The sequence below is a fragment of the Rhinolophus ferrumequinum genome, chromosome 26 (assembly GCF_004115265.2).
Source record: "Rhinolophus ferrumequinum isolate MPI-CBG mRhiFer1 chromosome 26, mRhiFer1_v1.p, whole genome shotgun sequence".
In the NCBI taxonomy this organism is placed as follows: Eukaryota; Metazoa; Chordata; class Mammalia; order Chiroptera; family Rhinolophidae; genus Rhinolophus; species Rhinolophus ferrumequinum.
Window position 1 is genome coordinate 18,785,337 of NC_046309.1, and position 20,577 is coordinate 18,805,913.

General features: G+C 38.1%; 1 protein-coding gene and 1 pseudogene across 4 annotated transcripts in view; one reads left to right on the forward strand and one right to left on the reverse strand.

Annotated features, from left to right (window-relative positions):
- GRM8 (glutamate metabotropic receptor 8) overlaps positions 1-20,577 on the forward strand; it is a 682,520-nt gene that overhangs the window by 404,865 nt on the left and 257,078 nt on the right. The window lies entirely within an intron of this gene.
- LOC117017961 (annexin A1-like) lies at positions 11,871-12,940 on the reverse strand (annotated as a pseudogene).

The following is a 20,577-nucleotide window of genomic DNA, read 5'->3' on the forward strand; positions in this document are numbered from 1 at the left end:
TGGCTCACTGGTTACAGCTGACGGCCAACTAGCCACAGCGATGGCCATCCAATCACAGTTGATGGCCATTTACTACCTGAGCCAGCACCTTTCCACGTCAGGCCGAGAGCCTGGAAACTGCACTCTTGGCTCTGTCCCCACACTCATGCTGAGCAAAATGTCTATGAGAATGTACTCTACAAGGTTAACAGGCTGATTTTTTTTCCCCAAGATTATATACAAGGAAAAATAATGTAGATAATTAACACTGCTGGTGCCAAGGGCTGTTTTTTTTCTTTCTTTCTTATGCAGTTTCAGTAATAAAGAGAGCTAAGACATTCTGTCTTATTTTAGCCTCTTTGTTTTGGTGATTTCCGAGTTCCAAATCGATTTTTTTCCCCCTAAGACTTAAAGAAAGACTGGGGAAGTAAATATTATGCTTTATTTTCAAGGGCCATTTAAATTGATGGAACTCTGTACTATTGTTAATGATCCAAAGTAACTTCTATGGGTGTGACTCCACCCCGATCACGTATTAATGCATTATTGATTAACCACAAAGCCCGTTTTATATTAGCAAACATTTTCATGTGGGATCATGACCCCAAGTCCCTTTCCATGGTTCTTGTATGTTGTGTGGTCTTCAGTAGGTTGACTGCCTTTCCTCCAACTATGGAAATATCTTAGGCAATATTTTCTAACTTTCTCTACTTAGAACCTTTTCAGCAAAACAGAACAATTACCATTTGCTTTTTATTGGAAACATTTACTAGCTAGTCAATTGGATCAACCTGCCTAAATGGTTTGTGGCATTCTGACTCTATAGATTAAAAGGCCACTGTTACTGTAAGGAGACTTGGAAGAGCTTTCAAGTCCTCGTTCTATTTGCTTTCACTTTGCGTCTTGTGAGCTCTCTCACGGATAGTAGTCATTTAGGTTAATACAGCTCTTTGCAGTGTTCACCATGACATCACATACATTTTTAAATCTGATCTTCTCAAGAGTTGTATAGAGCATGCAGGTCAAGGGTAATTGTTAATCTCGTTTTCCAGATCAGGAGACTATAGCTCAGAGTTTTAAGTGGTATGTGCTGATAAGTCTTTAAGTGCTAAAATTATTCCCTGAATACAAATCTTTGGTCCTGCCGTGACCTTTCCACTTTATCATAACCATCTCTTATTTGAACAGACCAAACCAGGCAAAAGATTGTAAAAGGGCAGTGGGAGGGTAGCTGTTACCAAGGAAAGTGTTACTTTAATTTTTCACGTATTGATCAGAAATGAAGTAGAAATAGAGGAGGACACTTTTTATCCCAGGTAGAGAAAACAAATCATCAAGTAAAGAGGTGAAAACAAGCTGATAGGAAAACTGTCGTGAAAACAGATCACGTGGGTTATATGATCGTGTACAACATGTTCCTTCCAACTTTCTTCTGTTTCTAGGAGGGAAAAGAAGGTACAAGAGGATTAGTATGAACATGAAAGAGAGTACTGCAATTCGAATTATATTGCAGGGAAGACTATGATGTAAATCCTAGAGCGGACCTCAATAGGGAATAAGATGAGAGAAAGAATGAGGAATGAGGAGAGAGCTTGTATCTTCTAGAGCTTAGGGGCAGTGCAGAAGGGGCCAAAGAAAAGTGGGCACAGACTGTGGCTGGATATTACGTTGAGAGTTGACAAATACTCTTTAGTTTCCCTCAGTCACTGAAACAGGATAGACAGTGTGAATATACTATTTGTGACTAGGATGGAAAATTGACCTGTTAACTTACATAGAGGCCTTTTTAAAAAAAAAAAAAAATCAGAAAATTGGCTTTATCTCCCAGCTCTGTGGTTGTGTTTTAGGTTGAAACTACTTAAAATGTAAGAGCTGTGAGAGTCAAGCCAGGGGACACGACCAGGTTCAGATTAATTAGTGACTAAAGCTTAGAGTAACATAGAATAACTACACCTAATTGCTTACAGTTGAAACCAATGGCTCTAATTTTACAGTGACTCACAATCACTTTGTTAAAACAGATTGCCAGGGCCCAGCCCAGAGTTTCTGATTCAGTAGAACTGGGGTCGGACCTGAAGATTTACTTTTCTACCAAGTTCCCTGACAGGTGCTGCTACTATTTCTGGTTCAGGGACCACATGTTGCAAAACGGGTTTAAATATCGTTTTGATTACTCTGGGTTTTCAGGGGAAATGGATATTGCTTAGAAGAGAGCACCACCCTTCACTGTGACATTCTTTTAAGTTCCCATCAAGACAACAGACACTGATCAGACAGAGAGAGGCTACCCAGGACCCAAGCAACCTGAGTTCCCGCTCCTGGATTCTCCCAGTTCCTTGCTCCTGAGGGGCACAATGTGCCCCCCCGACCCAGAGAACCATACTTCCAGAGACTGCAGATAATAGCAACATTTTGCATGTACCACAGTCTTTTAAATCACCACTATGGAAAGGTTTCACTTATAATCTATGAGCTTCCTGAAAAGGATATTCACAAATGCCAGGCACTCCTGGTTTCAGAAGCAAACAGCCTCAGTGAGTCTGTACCCATGTGGAGGGGGAATACGGGACTTGGGCGTGATGTTCAGTATCTCTGTCTCCATCTCGTCATCTTTCCACAAAACCCGTTTCCCTGTAATTACATGTTCAGTTTCAGCATAGCGATTAATAGCCTGATTAAAATTGATGTTTATCTGTTTTGGAGTTGCATTTTTAAAAAATGGAATTCAGTTAACCACCCCAATGGTTCTTTTACCCGCAAGCTGTGCCCGAGAGGCTATTTTTCACCTGATGGCAACATGCAATAATTATGAGCGGAATACTTTGAAAGATCATGTCAAGGCTATGCTCTGACATGTCAGATCATGTCAGTTCTGTGAACTGACAGGGGACTTGACAAGTCAGTTTCTCTTTCAGAGCTGCTAAACAAGGAGAGAAGAGAATACCTCCTTCCTCGATCCTGTACTTAAATTGAAAGTCTGCAGAACTCGATGTGAGTCATCAACCCGAGCTGGCAGCCTCCCTAGTTACAGCAGGACTTTTAAGAAGTAGTCTGGGGAAGCTATCTCATATGAAACAATAAAGACACTATGAATATTAAATATTAAGTAACTATTAAATATTAATTAAAATAAATATTAAAATATGAATCTATGGCAGGAGGTAGAAATGTAATAACTCTAAAAGAAGGTCTGTGATATGAATGCAAGTCAAAGTGAATGTAGACAAAGAAACCTGGTAGCAAGTTTAGACACTCGATTATCTAAATGTGACATCTCAGATTCTTTTTCTTAAAGTAAGTAATGGAATATTTTTAAGAACTCTGGGCTGTGCCTGAATAGATCTCTCCCAGTCTCTGTCTCTGTCTTTAATAGCTGCGTGTACGTGATGTACATGTACACGTCATTCCTATGCAGACACATTCTTTGGCTGGGGGTAACCCTCTACTTTAATAAGTGGGTAACTTCAGGGCATATGTTCCTTCCAGCAGATGCTTGGGCTCCATTTGGAAAACTGGCATTGTCATTCATCAAACGGCACCCGAGTAGTCTCAAAGAGTTAATGAGGATCTCAAATTTCCTACTCAGTCCCGGCAGGAAAGGCCTCTGACTCACACTTTGTACTCCAGCAAAGCAGTTGGCACCCCCTTGACGTTCATGTCAAGCCATTCTTCTCAGAGACCCAGACTCTCACCTACCAAGTCACCAGTGGTCCCTGTTATCCTGCCTGCATCTATACTTTCTGGGGCATCACTGGTGCTTTCCCCGCTCACCTTCACCTCCTGGGACTCTGGACTGTCCTTACCATATGTTCCTGCAACCATTAGTGCAGCCCTAGCTCCAGAGGTGGCTTCTGACTTGGCAAATTTCTGTTTACCCTCTGATTTCCTTGGCACAACCATCTGAAAACATAGCTGATTCACTTCTAGGACTTATAACCATCATCTTTAATGAAAAAAGAAGCAATATTTTAAATAAAATGTGGATGCAATGTTTGAATGCGTTGGCTAATATAACTACTTGAAAAAGTACTCACGCCAAGCCACATATTGAACACTTAATTAAAAATGTTGGTATGAATAAGTATATTATCAATTGCCATCTATGGAGCTACTTAAAAGTAGATTTCTTTTTAGAAAGTAGAGTATCTCCATATTATTAAATGAGAATAAATTCAATACACACTTTGATTATGCCAGTAATGTGCATTTTTGTTTGTTTTTTCAAAAGGTAGAATATCATTAACAATATCTTTAAGAATATGCTCTTACACAGACTAGTTTGGGAATTAAATAAATAAAATAGTGAATTTCATACTCCAAACTGCCAGTTGAAAAATTTCGTTAGTGATTCAACTCTTTGAACAAATTAAAAGAGAGTCTTCATCTTCCTCCTTTTCCAGATAGATTACTCTCTGAATCTGTATGACATAAACTGTATAACAAACCTTCTCTAGAAAGTCACTATAGGAAACGTAAATGGCTGAAGTAGCAGAAGATAACTCACACTTTCTATTTTACTAAAATTAAATAATTTTTGCAAGTCATGATATCAGATAATATCCACATATTTTTGAGAGAACATTTTTCCTCCTTCTGTAGGCTTATCGGTCACAAACAAGAAGGTACTTTTTTCTGATATTTTTGTTTTAGTTATTTATATTTTAAACCTGTTATTTGTCATGCTTTATGAGGTTTTCACATTAAAAAAAAATTAGCTGTTGTGGAACATTAACCTGTACACCTGTACATCTGGTCTGGATGCTGCTTTTGATGAAACGACCAGCCGCCTAAGAACTGTAGTCCCCATCGTCTGTCAGGGTGGTGAAGATACAGAGCCTGAAGATACCATAAATTTATGACATTGAAGTTGACTAGGAGTTTTTTGCTGTTCCTTTATGTATCGCCTTGTTGGCAGGGCCATAATTATAAACTGATTACAGCTAGAGAAAAAAATGCTTCCGTTGGTCTCCCCACTGAATAGTAATTACTCTGTTGTGTTTCATTGCCATTTCCTTTTTGTTGTTGTTAGTCTTTTGAACATTATTAGGCTATCTTATCTTTCAGTATGGCTTCTGGCAACCAGGAAACACAAGATAATTGTAATGTATATAAAATGTTTATAGTGATTATCTTACTGTATGTCATAAATCATATTGTAGAAAAACTAAGTATATACTGGAAACAACATACCTTGTTTTCCTATCTCCCTACCATGTTTGATGTCGTTTCTAGTTCTCTTCCTTGACCATGTAGGTAGTTCAGAAAAGCCTGTTTCAAATTTAGAATGCCATATGTTACAAGATTTCAAATCTGCTCTGGACAGTATGAAATCTATTTCTCTGCAAAAAAAATGGCTTATATTTCATTAAGGCTGCTTTACATCAGCTGCAAAGCAAAACTATTGAGGTTTTTTTTTTTTCCTGTTTCTGAGTTGATTTTTTTGTTTGTTTGTTTTAAATCGACTCAATCGACCTGATTGCTGTCTCACAGGCATATTCTGTGAACTCATCTCATAGAGTCAAGGCCTAATTAGTCTAAATTTTTCTTGGTCTGCTACTAATTTTATGTTTAACTGTGTTGTTATGATAAAGCCCATTTAAAGGGTAAAATATAATTCATTCTTCATGTCCTTTAGTGTAATTATATTTTATTATTGCAAGAAGTGGGGGAAAATCAATTTCCCCCATATTCTAGGGCAAAAGGGATATGTGAGTGGCTCTGAAATAGGGGGGGGGGTATTCAGGAAGATCATTATAAGTAGAATTGTTAAAAAAGCATGCATAGGCATAACGCAGAGATAAGATGGGTTTAGTTCCAAACAAACCACCACAATAAAGTGAGTTATCGCAATAAAGCGAGTCATGAATTTTTTGGTTTCTCAGTGTATGTCAAAGTGACGTTTACACTCTACTGTAGTCTGTTCAGTGTGCAATAACTTTATGTCTGAAAAACCAATTACCTACCTTAATTAAGAAATAGTTTATTGCCAAAAAATGCTAACAATCATCTGAGCCTTCAGCCATTCATGACTTATTTGCTGGTGGAAGGTCTTTCTTCGATGCTAATGGCTGCTGACTGATCAGGGTGGTGGTTGCTGAAGGTTGGGGTGACTGTGGCAATTTCTTAAAATAAGACAACAATGAAGTGTGCTGTAGCGATGGACTTTTCCTTTCATAGGCAATTTCTCTGTAGCATACGATGGTGTTTGATAACATTTTACCCACAGTAGAATTTCTTTTAAAATTGGAGTCAATCCTCTCAAACCCGGCCACTGCTTTATCAACTAAGTTCATGTAATATTCTAAATCCTTTGTCGTTTTAACAATATTCACAACATCTTCACCAGGAATAGGCTTCATCTCAAGAAACTACTTTTTTTTGCTCATCCATGAGAAGCCACTCCTCATCTTTTAAAGTTTTATCATGAGATTGCAACAATTCAGCCACATCGTCAGGCTCCACTTCTAATTCTAGTTCTCTTGCCGTTTCCACCACATCTGCCGTTACTTCCTCCACGGAAGTCTTGAACCCCTCAAGATTATCCAGGAGAGTTGGAATCAATTTCTTCCAAAATCACGTTAATGTTGATATTTTGACCTCTTCTCATGAATGTTCTCAATGGCATCTAGAATGGTGAATCCTTTCCAGAAAGTTTTTAATTTGCTTTCCTCAGATCCATCAGAGGAATCACTATCTATGGCAGTGATAGCCTTACAAAATGAATTTCTTACATAATAAGATGTGAAAACTGAAATTACTCCTTGACACATGGGCTACGGAATGGATATTGTGTTAGCAGGCATGAAAACAGCATTGATCTCGTTGTACATCTCCATCAGAGATGCTCTTGGATGACCAGGTGCATTGTCAAGGAGCAGTACTACTTTGAAAGGAATCTTGTTTTCTGAACAGTTGTCTCAACAGTGGGCGTAAAATGCTCAGTAAACCATGTTTAAACAGAGGTGCTGGCATCCAGGTTTTGTATTTCCATTTACGGAGCATAGGCAGAGTAGATTTAGCATAATTCCTAAGGGCCCCAGGATTTTCAGGGAGGGAAATGATCATTGGCTTCATTTTAAAGTTACCAGATACATTAGCCCCTAACAGGAGAGTCAGCCTGTCCTTTGAAGCTTTGAAGCCGGGCATTGACTTCTCTCTAGTTATGAAAGTCTTAGATGGCATCTTCTTCCAATAGAAGGTTGTTTCTTCTACATTGAAAATCTGTTGTCTAGTGTGGCCACCTTCATGAATTATCTTAGCTGGAGCTTCTGGATAACTTGCTGCAGCTTCTCCATCAGCACTTGCTGCTTCACCTTGTACTTTTATATTATAGAGACAGCTTATTTCCTTAAACTTCATGAACCAACCTTTGCTAGCTTCAAACTTTTCTTCTGCAGCTTTCTCAATACCCCCGCCCCCCACCCCAAACTTCATAGAATTGAAAGGATTAGAGCCTTGCTCTGAATTTGGCTTTGGCTTAAGAGAATGTTATGGCCTGTTTGATCTTCTAGCCAGACCACTAAACTTTCTCCACATCACCAATAAGACTGTTTTGCTTTCTTATCATTTGTGTGTTCACTGGAGAAGAACTTTTAATTTCATTCAAGAACTTTTTCTTTGCATTCAGAACTTGGCTAAATGTTTGGCACCGGAGGCCTAGCTTTTGGCCTACCTGGGCTTTTGACATGCCCTATTCACTAAGCTTAATTATTTCTAGTTTTTTTATGTGAAGTGAGAATGTGAGACTCTTTCACTTAAACACTTGGAGACCAGGCTGGGGTTGTTAATTGGCTTAATTTCAACATTTCTGTGTCTCAGGGAATAGGGATGCCCGAGGAGAGGGAGCAAGACAGGGCAATGGCCAGTTGGAGAAGTCAGAACACATACAACATTTATCAGTTAGGTTTGCAGTCTGACATGGGCATGGTTTTTGGTGCCCCAAAACAATTATGATAGTAACATCAAAGATTACAGATCATTAGAAAAAGTATAACAATAATGAAAGAGTATGAAATGTTGAGAGAATTGCCAAAACGTGACACAGAGACACGAAGTGAGCAAATGCTTTTGGAAAAATGGGACCAGTAGACTTGCTCAGTGCAGGGTTGCCACCAATCTTCCATTTTCTAAAAAACACAGTATCTGCAAAGTGCAATAGAGCAAAGTGATGAAGCGAGGTATGCCTGTACAATTTGGGAACAAGGAATAAATTAACTATAAAGGATATATGAAGGAAATTTTTGGAAGATGGAATAACTAAAGATATTTCAGATGACTTTTGTTGTCTAAGTTGGATTTAATAGAGCAAGAGTATTTTCTAACTTGAAACTTTCAAATACAAAGAATGAGGTGGAGATTTTCCCCTTATTTTAGCCATTTGTATGTGATTTTCAGCAGACATCTTTTTCTTTTTTTTTAAGATTTTATTGGGGAAGGGGAACAGGACTTTACTGGGGAACAGTGTGTACTTCCAGGCCTTTTCTCCAAGTAAAGTTGTTGTCCTTTCAGTCTTAGTTGTGGAGGGCGCAGCTCAGCTCCAGGTCCAGTTGCCGTTTCTAGTTGCAGGGGGCATAGCCCACCATCCCTTGCGGGACTCGAGGTATTGAACTGGCAACCTTGTGGTTGAGAGCCCACTGGCCCATGTGGGAATCGAACTGGCAGCCTTTGGAGTTAGGAGCATGGGGCTCTAACCGCTTGAGCCACCAGGCCAGACCTCAGCTGACGTCTTTTATTTAAGAGAATAAAATTGATCAAGAAATGATAGGTTTAGGAATTTTTCTGAAAATTAGTGAAACTACTAAAAATTATATTTCAGTAGGATTTACCTTAGTTGAAGAAATTGTGTAATTGGGGTCAGATGATTTACAAGTATGTAGAAGAGAAGAGATCAAATATCCAAAAATAGAACTAAGGATCCACAAATTATTAGAGCACAGAAGTATATGCTGCAGCAAGTAAAAGCTAGGGATAATTATGATTAAGTTTGAAAAGAGCAAAAATGTAAAAAATAGCAAATTAATTAATAAAGAAGATGAGATGAAATACCACTTGCAAAATTGATCAAAGAGAATAGAAAATTCCCTTTATTTATAATTTTGTAAATATAACAGGAATAAAAGGTCTTGAAGGGTCATTTCTTTTAATTAGATTGGGATTAAAAGAAAGCAATTGATTTGATAATATTTTTATTCTGTATTTATTATTTAATAGTGAATTTTCACTTTTGAAGGAAGATAGAATGTTTTTAATAATAGAATACCTAGGGACTCTTTAAAAAGTTAAATATTTTTACATATTTAATTTCAAGTGCCTGGTATCAAATAAAAATACTGTAGAATTTGGCTGGAGTTATTACCGTGTTTCCCCCAAAATAAGACTGGATTTTATATTAAGGTTTGCTCCAAAAGATGCATTAGGGCTTATGTTCAGGGGATGTCATCCTGAAAAATCATGCTAGGGCTTATTTTCTGGTTAGGTCTTATTTTGGGGGAAACACGGTACTCCCTCCCCCCAACCCTTTTTTGTTGACTCTGGGAAATCTGAGAAGAGGATTATTATTGGGATAATTGAAATGAACGGCCATCTAAATTCAATGATTCTTTCCTACATGTAACGTGCTGATGACATACATTCCAGAAGTGAAGGTGTGTTAACAAAATACACTCAGGGTGGTAACACCTTGAACATTATCAGTTATTAATATCTTTTTGTGAAAGAGTCTATCTCACTGATATCAGGCACTTCTTAGGCAGGGATGATGAGAAAGGAGGACGGCTCTTTAGAGGAGAAAAAATGATCTAGAACTGCAGAAGCCAGAGGCACAGGAGACTAACTTAGTCTCCCTCAAATCTTGGCTAGATATAATCTAACTATGGAAGAAGAAAGAACTAATACTGTGAGAAAAAAAAAAAAGTGAAAAACAGTCACACAGTTCTAAAACATGGCAGATTAATCTGTTCTTCTAAATTAGACCAATGCATCCAATTGACTAACAAAAGTCCATACATGGTAATTATAATAACTTTAAAGAGCTTTTGAGTCATTTTATTTTATTTTTCAGCATATGGGAAGTCAGCATATTTCTTTCTTTCTTTTTTAATGTATATTATCAGTCTTTTTTTTAATTGGAGAATATTGGGGAACAGTGTGTCTCTCCAGGGCCCATCAGCTCCAAGTCATTGGTCTTTCATTCTAGTTGTGGAGGGCGCAGCTCAGCTCCAAGTCCAGTTGCCACTTCCAATCCCCAGTTTCAGGGAGCGCAGCCCAGCATCCCATGTAGGAACCGAACCGGCAACCCCGTTGTTGAGAGCTCGCGCTCTAACCAACTGAGCCATCTGGCCGCCCTTGAGTCTACTTTATTTATTTATCATTTTATTTATTATTAGGCTGTAAGTGTGTGGAATAAGAATATGTTCTTATCAAGGAACTTAATTGGCTATAAGATGGTACTTAGAAAATAGAGGACAAGAGGTTGTCACAAGAGGTAGCCTGTAGGGGTAGGGCCTAAATCCACTTTCAACTTTTCATTACATGACAGAGGAAAGGCTCCTTTGCAGGAATGGCTGTCGTAGAAGGATTGGGAGGTGGGCCTTTAACATTTACTGAGATGTTACCATGTGCATGGAAATAAAACGATGAATGAAAATACACATGGTTCCTGCCCTTGTGGACCATTGTTTTACAGTCAGATAGGACACAGAGATAATTTCAGAAACAGTAAAAAGGAGAGTGCCTTCCAAGGGTTTCTTTTTTCCTTGTTTATTTTATAAATGACAATTGATTTATTTGCTGTTCCTTAATTTGGTGAGCAGGGAAAACTAGAAAAGAGGTACTGGGGCTGAAAGGTATTTTAAAGTTAAAGACATCAAATCTCTAATTCAAAACGACTTGGATCCTGTAAAAAGAGGACAAAAGAAATTGTAGTTTTCATTTGATTGACTGTGGATCACAACAGTTTGAGGTAGGAGGTCATTTTCCCCTCCTTCACTGATGAAGATACTGAGAGCAAGAGAGGTTCAGACATTTGCCATCGATAAAAGAGCTAGTAAGTAAAGGAATTTCTATTACAGATTTTATTTTTTTTTCCTGCTGTTACATGCTACCTCATAAAGACTGGTGCAATTAAAAGTTACAATGTGATGAGTGGGTTACCGTCCTCACAAAGAGATCATGGTTGTGTATCATGTAGGATTATGTACAGCTATAAGTAACAGAGAGGGTAAAGAACACTTGTTTCAACCAGATAGAACTCTGTTTTTCTTCCGGTAAAATCCCGAGGAGGCAGTTTAGGAGTGGAGCGGCGGCTCTGCTTTACCATACTTCTAGTTTACAACTTTGTCATCTGTAGCATGTGTCTGTAATTCCTCCTGGGTCCAGATGGCAGGTAGAGCTTCAGTGAGATGGAGGATGGAGGAAAGGATGAAAAATGGCAGAAACAAAGGGCACATGCCCATGTGTTTTAAGAAACGTTACCCAAAGTTGCCACCATATCTATATATTTGTTACATCCTATTGGCAGCTATATTTAGGCATAAAGGAGGTTAGAAAATCAAGTCTTTATTTTCGTCAAGCCTGTGCCCTGCTAAAAAATCATGAGTTTTTTTGCTTTTTTTTCCAGTAAAATCATTTTATTTTCTGTTACGTAGACATCTTTCTCAGGTAATGTTACTAGAACAACCTGTTTATGGGGTTTTATAGTTGGGGTAAATATATTTTTAAAAAATTTATTTCTGTTATACAGAGTTGTGATACAAAAAATGATTTATAGGCTACAGTGTTCAGAAGGCAGTTAGCTAGACTAATCCTGCTGAAGAAACTTTCCTATTTAAGTCTATAATATGTAATGAAAAGATATGATTAAAACAGCCTTCTGATCAAAAAGCTTGAGATCATCAAAAGAATGTTTGCTGTCCTGCACAGAGAGCCACTAAGATTTTCTCATAATCTCCTTTGATTTCATCCAGGATAGCTTGGCAGAGAGAGAGACCGTACAACTTCTGATAGCATGCTTTGATATCATTCATGTCGATTTCAGAACGGGAAGCCATAATTCTGATCAAGGTCTTATGACATGTTCTAGCACCCTTCATGGCCTGATGACGCTTCTCAGCAAAGAACATTGGCTTGTTTGTGGCACACTTCACAATTGTCGTGAAGCATTTCTTGATGTCGCCTTTCATCTCCAGGTCTAGAACTTCGTTCATGTCATGCTTACTGTACTTGGCATACTTCTGAAACACTGCAAAGATGGGGATAGCTTCTGGTGGTAAGCCTGGGACTGAGCACATCAACATCTGTCCCTTTTCTGCTTTCTCCTGCTTCATATAATGCCCTGGCGTGTGAGTCAACCAAGTCTTCACTTAGGCCGAGATCCTTAGATCGGTCTCCCTTAGTAAGAGAAAGCAAAGCCTTCTGGTAATCTCCAGAGGTGTCTGAGGTGATGTCTTTAGCCAGGTCTCTCTTCGGTTCTTCTCTATAGACTCTGTTAATTTCTCTGGTTTCTCTGTTAGTTCTTGATGCCAAAATTTCATTCAGAGTGTCTTCATCAGTTCCAAGGCCCTTCATTGGCAGCACGGAGTTCATCAGCATCTAATTGGGCTGGAGTTTTTAATAGAGACAAAACAACTTCCTCAAGGTGACCTGAAAGGGCTTTCTTCAGAACTTCATCCAGGGACTTTCCTTTTTCCTGGGGCTTTCCTTTTTCTTGGAGATACGCTGCTTTGATCTGTTGATGCTGTGCACTGTTTCTCCTGGTGAGAACGTCAATGATGGTTGCTTCACTCACACCTTTAACTGTTATTGCTTTATGCAAGACAGCAACATCTGAGGATGGAAGGACGCTAGGATAGGGGTTCACTGCCGACCCGAGACCACCTTTGGATCCTTTCACAGTGTGAATGTATTCTTGCTCTTCATTTTCAATACACCAGGCCTGCTTGAGGAATTCTGATACCATTGCCATTTTCAAAGAAGTTTCTTTTCATCCACCTTCTTCCAAAGAACCAAAGAGAAGCTCTTCTTTCATCCTTTCACACATGAGTTCTAATACTATGGATATAGCAGGGAATTAGTATTGAGGTACAACTAATGGTCTCTGCCCAGACAGCCTTGATGTGTGCTTGAGCTAGAAGTCAAACTGCAGGAATCAAGGTGTGAATGGCAATGAGAAAGTAGCAGCATAAATGCTCTTGTGAGAAGCTTGGGTCTGAAAGACGGGGTGGTTTACTAGATGACTCCCATACCTGAGTCTGTCTCATCCCTAAAAGCGTTTGATTGAAAGACTATAGAGCACTCACATGTTTAAAATGCCAATTCATTCAGAAGCTGAATACACAAGAAAGTCAATGGCCAAATGTTGAGCAGGTGCTTACACAGTGTGGTTAAATGAGATGGTTGATCCAAAGACGTGATAAAAGGTTTATATCTTAATCTTAGATCCATTGTGCTGTATCTGGGCACATTTTTAATTGCTCAAGCCTGAGTTGTAATGAAAAAAGCAAGACAGTTTGAATAGACAGACATAGTTTGGAGTCTGGCTTTCCAGCTTGCTACATCTTTGATAATGGGCAGGTTATGCGTATTTAACCTGAGACTCAGTTTTCTTATCTAAAAAATGGGAATAATAGAACTTGCCTCATAGAGTTATTGCGATGATTATATACGAACATTTCCAAGTTGTCTAGCATGGTAATTGCTTCATACTAGAGCCCAATAAATGTTCAATCAGCTTTTAAAAAGAGGCTGTTTATGAATATTTGTACACTTGAGCCATTACGTCTAAATGTTTCCTTTATTATGTCTCCCTGTTTTCTATCCACATCCTTGATGCTAGTAACATAATCTGGGGAGTAAAAATAAACCACTGAGAACAGAATCCAAAAAGCAGATTTGTTAAAAATAAATTCAAAGTGAATCTCAGGCTGTGATTTTTCACATTGGTTCTAAATATATCAAATTCCTATTTATAATTTTTCTCACAAAATTTGATATTCAAAGCATGTGATGAAAGTTTACAGATGAAAATATTTTCAGTTCTCTTTTGCATTTACATGCATCGAAAGTGTAAAGATGAAAATATTTTCTTTTTTTTTTTAAATTTCGCATTAATGTACAGGGGTAAAGATGAGAGATTCCAGTGGGTCATGCCTCATCTCTCATGGTGAACCTGGGGCTTGTTGCCAGAACACAGTTATGGTGGTTCATTTAGTCTCTACAGGGCCACAATTCCACTTTCGTCTTGGAAAGTTTTCTAGGTGCCAACAGAACTCACATTAAATCATGAGCTATAATTTAGTTTACATGTAATGTTGAAGGACATCACAGTTTATATTAGTTAGATTTAAAAATTAAAAAAAAAGACTTGTCAAACAAATCTACTCCCTTTCCATTGTAATATATGTTCCTAATCAAAAGCTACAATTTTTGATCTTAGGTAACAGTGTGTATGTGTTCTGCTTAGTGAATACAAATGTTTTATTGATTATTTAGGAAGTGATGAAATACAGCCACAGGTTCCTGATTTATGAGGGGTTTGAAATAAGTAGTTACCTCATCTTGGATCTGTTGTTTCAACACTGTCTAATGCAGTTAGTCTCAGATGTTCTATTTCCTCTATTATGGAAAGTATCCTACTAGACCATGCGGAGAGAAACAAAAACGAAAATACCCCTACCGACTCTGCCTTTTATGTACATTTATTTAAACATAAAAGTAGAATGCATAGCTTTAGTTTATGTGACAATAGTTCTCCCAGCTTTATTATATCCCATAATAGTTTCCTAGACTGGCATTTCATAGAATATTAAAGCAAAACGGATGGAGGCTTTATGCAGGCTAATTGGGATTATCTTATTGACACGCAGTTCTTTAGAAAGAAACTTGGTTCCAGTTGGTTGAACAAACATCGATACTAATCTAAGACGTATTTTGGATCCGTATTTCGTCCTGTTGGGATGCAAAGGAGGTAGATCCAACCCGAGGAGGCAGATTATTGGGAGAGAAAATAATATTTAGAAACAAGCCGTAAATCAAAAATGATGCCTGAAAGATACATCCTGCTAATTCATTAAACAGTCCGCAGCTTGTGTGTTTACTGGTTCCTGGTGAGGACTTGGAACAAGTGGATGGCTTGCATCCCTGACGATGTCTGATAGAAGCAGAGGCTGATCCAATTAATTGGAAGGCAACAAGAGAGGTCATCTTGTCTGGTCCCTGTCCCTTTGAAGGATGACACAGAAACTTGCCCAGACAGATTGTGATCTGCTTTAATCATCCACTGGCATTATACCTCCGCCTGTGCTGTGACCCCTAAAATTGGGAAGAAAAGTGAAAGACCCAGTCAGTCACCCAGAGGCCTGACCACATTGCACAGAGGCAACAATTGTTTTTCTTTTTCATCTGGATGGTTCAGCACTAACCACAGGTGCCCTAAAATGTTCATTTAAAGGACATGCAGCTAACATACTCTGGTTGACTCTTCTAAATGTAAATTTTTATTATAAAATCCTTCGCTTTCCTATTTTTGGCATTTTTAACCAAAAAGCAGAGTTCTTTGAATGTTATTTGTTTCCACTGACACTCAGTTTAATTTGGCATGAGAACCTCACCGTAACTCGCACCTGCTAGTTATTCATTTCATCCCATAATTCATTTAATGAATTCTTTCAAGGCTTTTCATTGATTATGGGCAAACTCATTTAGTGATTCCCGCAAGTTTCACTCATCCTCAGTGGATCTTAAATACAAAGGGAGAGGAAATGCGGCTGAAAAAGCAACATGATATAAAGAGAACAGTCATGGATTTAGGTGGTTAGGGTTTTGTTCCTGGCTCTGTGTCCTCATGAGCTGTTGGCCCTGGAAAAATCACACAGAGTTCCTGTATCATTTGTAAAATAAGAAGATGGGACTACGTCAGTGGGTGTCAAACTTGTTTTGAGTACACGCCAATTTAATAATTTATTGTATATGGCAACCCAGGATACACATGCCTTGCAACTGAAAAAGTTTCAAGAAACAATACTTCCTGTTACTGTATGTGCTGTGCTTGATTTCTATTTTCTTTAAAAAATATGCATTTGTTACCCACCACATTGATTTTTAAGAACCACTAATAGGTCATGTTATGAAATTTTAAAAAAGCAGGTAAGATGATTTTTGAGGTTGTTTTAGCATGAACATTCTTATTTTATTAATGACAAGTTCTAGAGTCTATACTCTATTATTATTACTATAAATATGTGTTTTTATAGTAATATTACTTTGTTGTTGACAAAAATCTTAAAACAAAAAGTGCAAGAACATAGGGGAGTAGTAGGTGGAACGAGAGACTGGAAAGAGAAAAGGTTTTATTTCCTGTGTGTATTTTTTATGCCGACTGTGATATTTACTGTTCAGAGTTTTGTTCAAAGGAGAATGCCTGAGAGAATACCACGGGTAACTTGCAGATAGAATGACTGTAGTCAGTTGTTCAGAGATAACACAGTCTTGGAAACAATTCCTGTGCCATCTCTTTCCCCAGTGTCTGGGCTGTCGTTTCCACCCTAGGGAGTTTGTAAGGAACACAAAAATATAGACCTAGTGATGGAACCTTGACCTGAACATACAAATGCCACGCATGAGGCAGGATTCATTCCCATAGCGCCAAGTGAGCAGACAATTTCCAGGAGGTGCAGGCTAGTGGTGTTTCCCTTAAGAGGATGCAAAACGTGATGTTAATGGCCCATTTGGCAAATATGCAGTTAGCCAGTGGGACAGTGTATTCCTGGCCTAGACACTGAGCAGCAGGGTCTGCCCAGATATATACGCCCCCAGCCCAGACATCACTCTTGGCAACCCTTGGCTTCAGTTTTACCTAAATGCTGTCACTTTTATCACCTAACGTATCTCAAGTGCATTTACATTTCTCCATCTTCAGCATCACCTTGGCCCATGCCACCATGGACCCTTGTTCGGATTATGAAATAACCTCCCACCCAGCCTACTCCTCCTTGCCGTCTGTTCTTCTGAAGTGCTGTTTTTGAACTGGAAAGCTGATTATTTCACCTTTCAATGGCTTCCCACAGCTCGTGGGAAGAAGACAAATCGACTCCAGGTAGCCTGTGGGATCCCATAATCTGACCCCACCCACCTCTCAGGCCTCACTTGTGCCACACGCCCGCCTGACTCCAGCTTCACAAAGCCTTGTTTCTGCTGCTTATTCTTTTCTGCCCCTTCTATCCCTGGGCCTTGGCCACGACTGTCACGCTGCATTTTGTGATCTCCCCACTTCCCTTTCTCACCTAATCCCTCCTGTTTACCCTTTAGATCTTAGCCCCAGTGTCAGGGACGAGGTACTAGTTTACCGTTATATTCAGCACAGCGCTTAATGTATCATACAAGCTTGATGAATGATGATAATAAGAATAACAACATCCTCTTATACAGTACTTACTATTTTCAACAGACTCTTCAAACTGCCTTATATATATCTTAACTCAATTATTGACAACAACCCTATGGGCAGATACTATTATTATCCCCATTTTACAGATAAGGAAACTGAGGCATGGGAGGTTAAGGGACTTAATCAAAGTTCCACAACTAGTAAATGGTGGTGTTGAGATTTGAACCCAGGCAGATTGGCTGTAGGGTGGTTGTTCCGAATCATTGAAATTAAATTGCCTTTATCATGTTTACTGAATGAATATATGGATATATATATATATATATATATATATATATATATATATATATATGGTTTATATTTTTGTTTCTTTTGTTTGTGCAATTGGAAAACCATTGCACATCATAGAAGGTTAAGTATTTTATAGTCCCACATGACAAATAATGGTGTCCATTTATTCATTATATAATGTGCCAGATACCCTACCCTTAATCCTCACAACAACCCTGTGACATTGGTGTAAATTCCCATTTTATGAGTAAAGAATAAGAGATTCAGAGATAGGGACTCAAATCTTGATCTGTCTGACGTCAGAGAGATCTGGGGTAATAGTCGGGGAGAATTGGTTTACAATTTGTAAAACATAATGTTAGATTCCTACCTTGCACCAAATATCACACTGAGTATCAGAGAATAATTAAATGCAAAAACCTGAATCCATTAAATGAACTACAATGCAAGCACAAAAACCATATGTTCCCACAATGTAGGGGAGTTTTCACCACAGGAGAAGTGACTATAGCATATTTTTAAAAAGTATACACAGAGTCACCTTAATTTTAAAAAATAAAGAGAGAAATGATGTAAGGCAATAGATGGATATGCAAATGGCAGTTAACATGATGGGCGAATAGAGATTCTTTATTTTCTTCTTTATGCTTTCCCCCCCACATTTCTAAGAATCTGTGTTACTTTTGTAATTAGAATATATATATATATATATATTTAAAGGCAAATCCTAAGCTACGTCACAGGGATTGCAATAACTATAAAATATTTGGGGGAGAAAGGGGCATTAGAAGTTTTACCTGCTGAAGTGGGAATTATGAAAGGAAATTTTGAATTCTTTTATGGGGGAGCTTTAATATGCTTTAAAGAGAGAAACTGCTATTAACTACTGAGTTTACTATTTATCAACAGTTTTATACACTTTTCTGAATTTAAATTTGTCTCTAAGGTACATGATCTAAGATGGGTATGGAAAAAATGCAACTGTTTGAATTTAACAAGCACCTTTTCTTTGGGTACTTAAGGATAGATGTATGAAATAACTTCCTCTTTGGAATGTCTTCCTTTTAAACTGGTTGTTTTGCCTAAAGGTACACTCTTAATCTTATTTGCCTCTTACCCAAGGTTTTCAATGTTATAAAAACCCTAGGGCATTGCATGGAAAATTTGACACCTGAAGGGGACACCTGGCACCTGCTTGAAGCATTTTCCGTTTCCTGCCAGGCACAAAGGAGAGAAGTTATTGTGGGCTCATGTAGGGCTCTTCTGTGGTTGATTTACAAGTATCTCCTGAAATGTCCTCAGGCAGCTAAGAGCCCAGTTCTTGGGACTGCATTCAAATTACAGAAGATACAGAGCAAAGGACCCTATCTTCTCATTTTCTCTGCTCTTTGTAAATAGATAAGGCTGAGGCTCAAATCACTCCATTAGTTCAGTACATCTATTTATACATGTTGTTGACAAAGCCTACTTGTAGAATCCACAAAGCAGAACTTAGGTGTGCAATTCTCTTTTCAACTTGATGTTATTTTCCCAGAGAAATCTTATAGACTATGAACACATACACGCATATATACACTCACCTTCCGAAGCGAAAACACTCTATTAATTTTTATAAACATAAATTTATAAGCCTTATAAGCTTTGGCTTTCACCACAATATTCAATCATCTTGCTTATGAAGTTCAGTCATTTTATGCCAATTTTATCTTAGGCGTATGGCAGAAATTCACAAGCAAGGTGATTATTTTGTAGTTGAGAAAAATGCTTAAAATGTTATAGAAATGTATTTTTCCCTTTTACTACATTTTGGTATAAATATTGTCACTTTTTAGTATTTGTTAATATTTATTAGTCAGTATTTCTGTAAAAATATGTATTTCTTTATAATATTCTTTAACTCGTGCTCCAGTACTCTGAACATTCACACACACACACACACACACACACACACACACACACAGAATCTCTATTTACTATTTAATTTAGGAGACAAGTCAATCATGTGACTAGTGGCTGAAAGTTACAGGAGTTTGAAGAAGTGAAAATTAAACCTGAGTTGGAAGAATTAAAGTTTCACAGAGGAGGAGGAAGTGTAGTAACAGTGGCAAAGATTTTGAGTCACACCTGACTTTACCATCTACTGCCATAGCTGTGTGACCTTAGGTAAATCACCCAACTTTTTGAATCTTACTGTAGTCATTTTATCTGTAAAAAAGGAGTAACAATAATTTAGGAGTAAAGAGATGCTATTTGTGAAGTGCCCTGCCCACATTAATTATCTGTGTCCTCCCTCTGCCCTTTCATTATTCTGATCTAATTTTCCATATTTTTTTTTCTTTAACCACCATTGCATCAAAATAAAAAGAGAACTGAAAACTGTCCCCCTTGGTGAGGAATCAGATTCGATATATAGCTCAAGTCTAAGAATAATTGAAAGGTGGTGACACAGTTAACCAGACTAAGAGTGCGAGAAGACAAATCCAGGCTGATATTTAGCTTCTTCTTTTTTTTTTTTAAGTGCAAAATTTCCAGGTCAATGGTAGCTCAGTTAATGGCTATTCTAAACTCTTTTGGAGAATTGAGCTTATTGGTGTTTGTTCACTTATACCCTTATGTACTTTTCAAGTGATCTTAGGGATTGTAAAGAGGAGAAAGAATGAAGACAACCTGTCCTAGAATCCAGAATTTTATAGCTGAAGGGAACTTAATTGATCATCTCGTTCAATCCCCTAATTTCTCCTGAGAGGTAAACAGATGCCTGAAAGATCATGGCTTGACCAAGGACACAAAATCACTTGTCGTGGCGTTAGAACTGTGACTGCTCCGGGAATTCATTGGTGTCAGGGCAGCACTGCTCAAGGTGGCTTAAATTATTGCAATGTTATAAATAAATGATCAGCCACATCACTGTTGATTACTCTAAACAT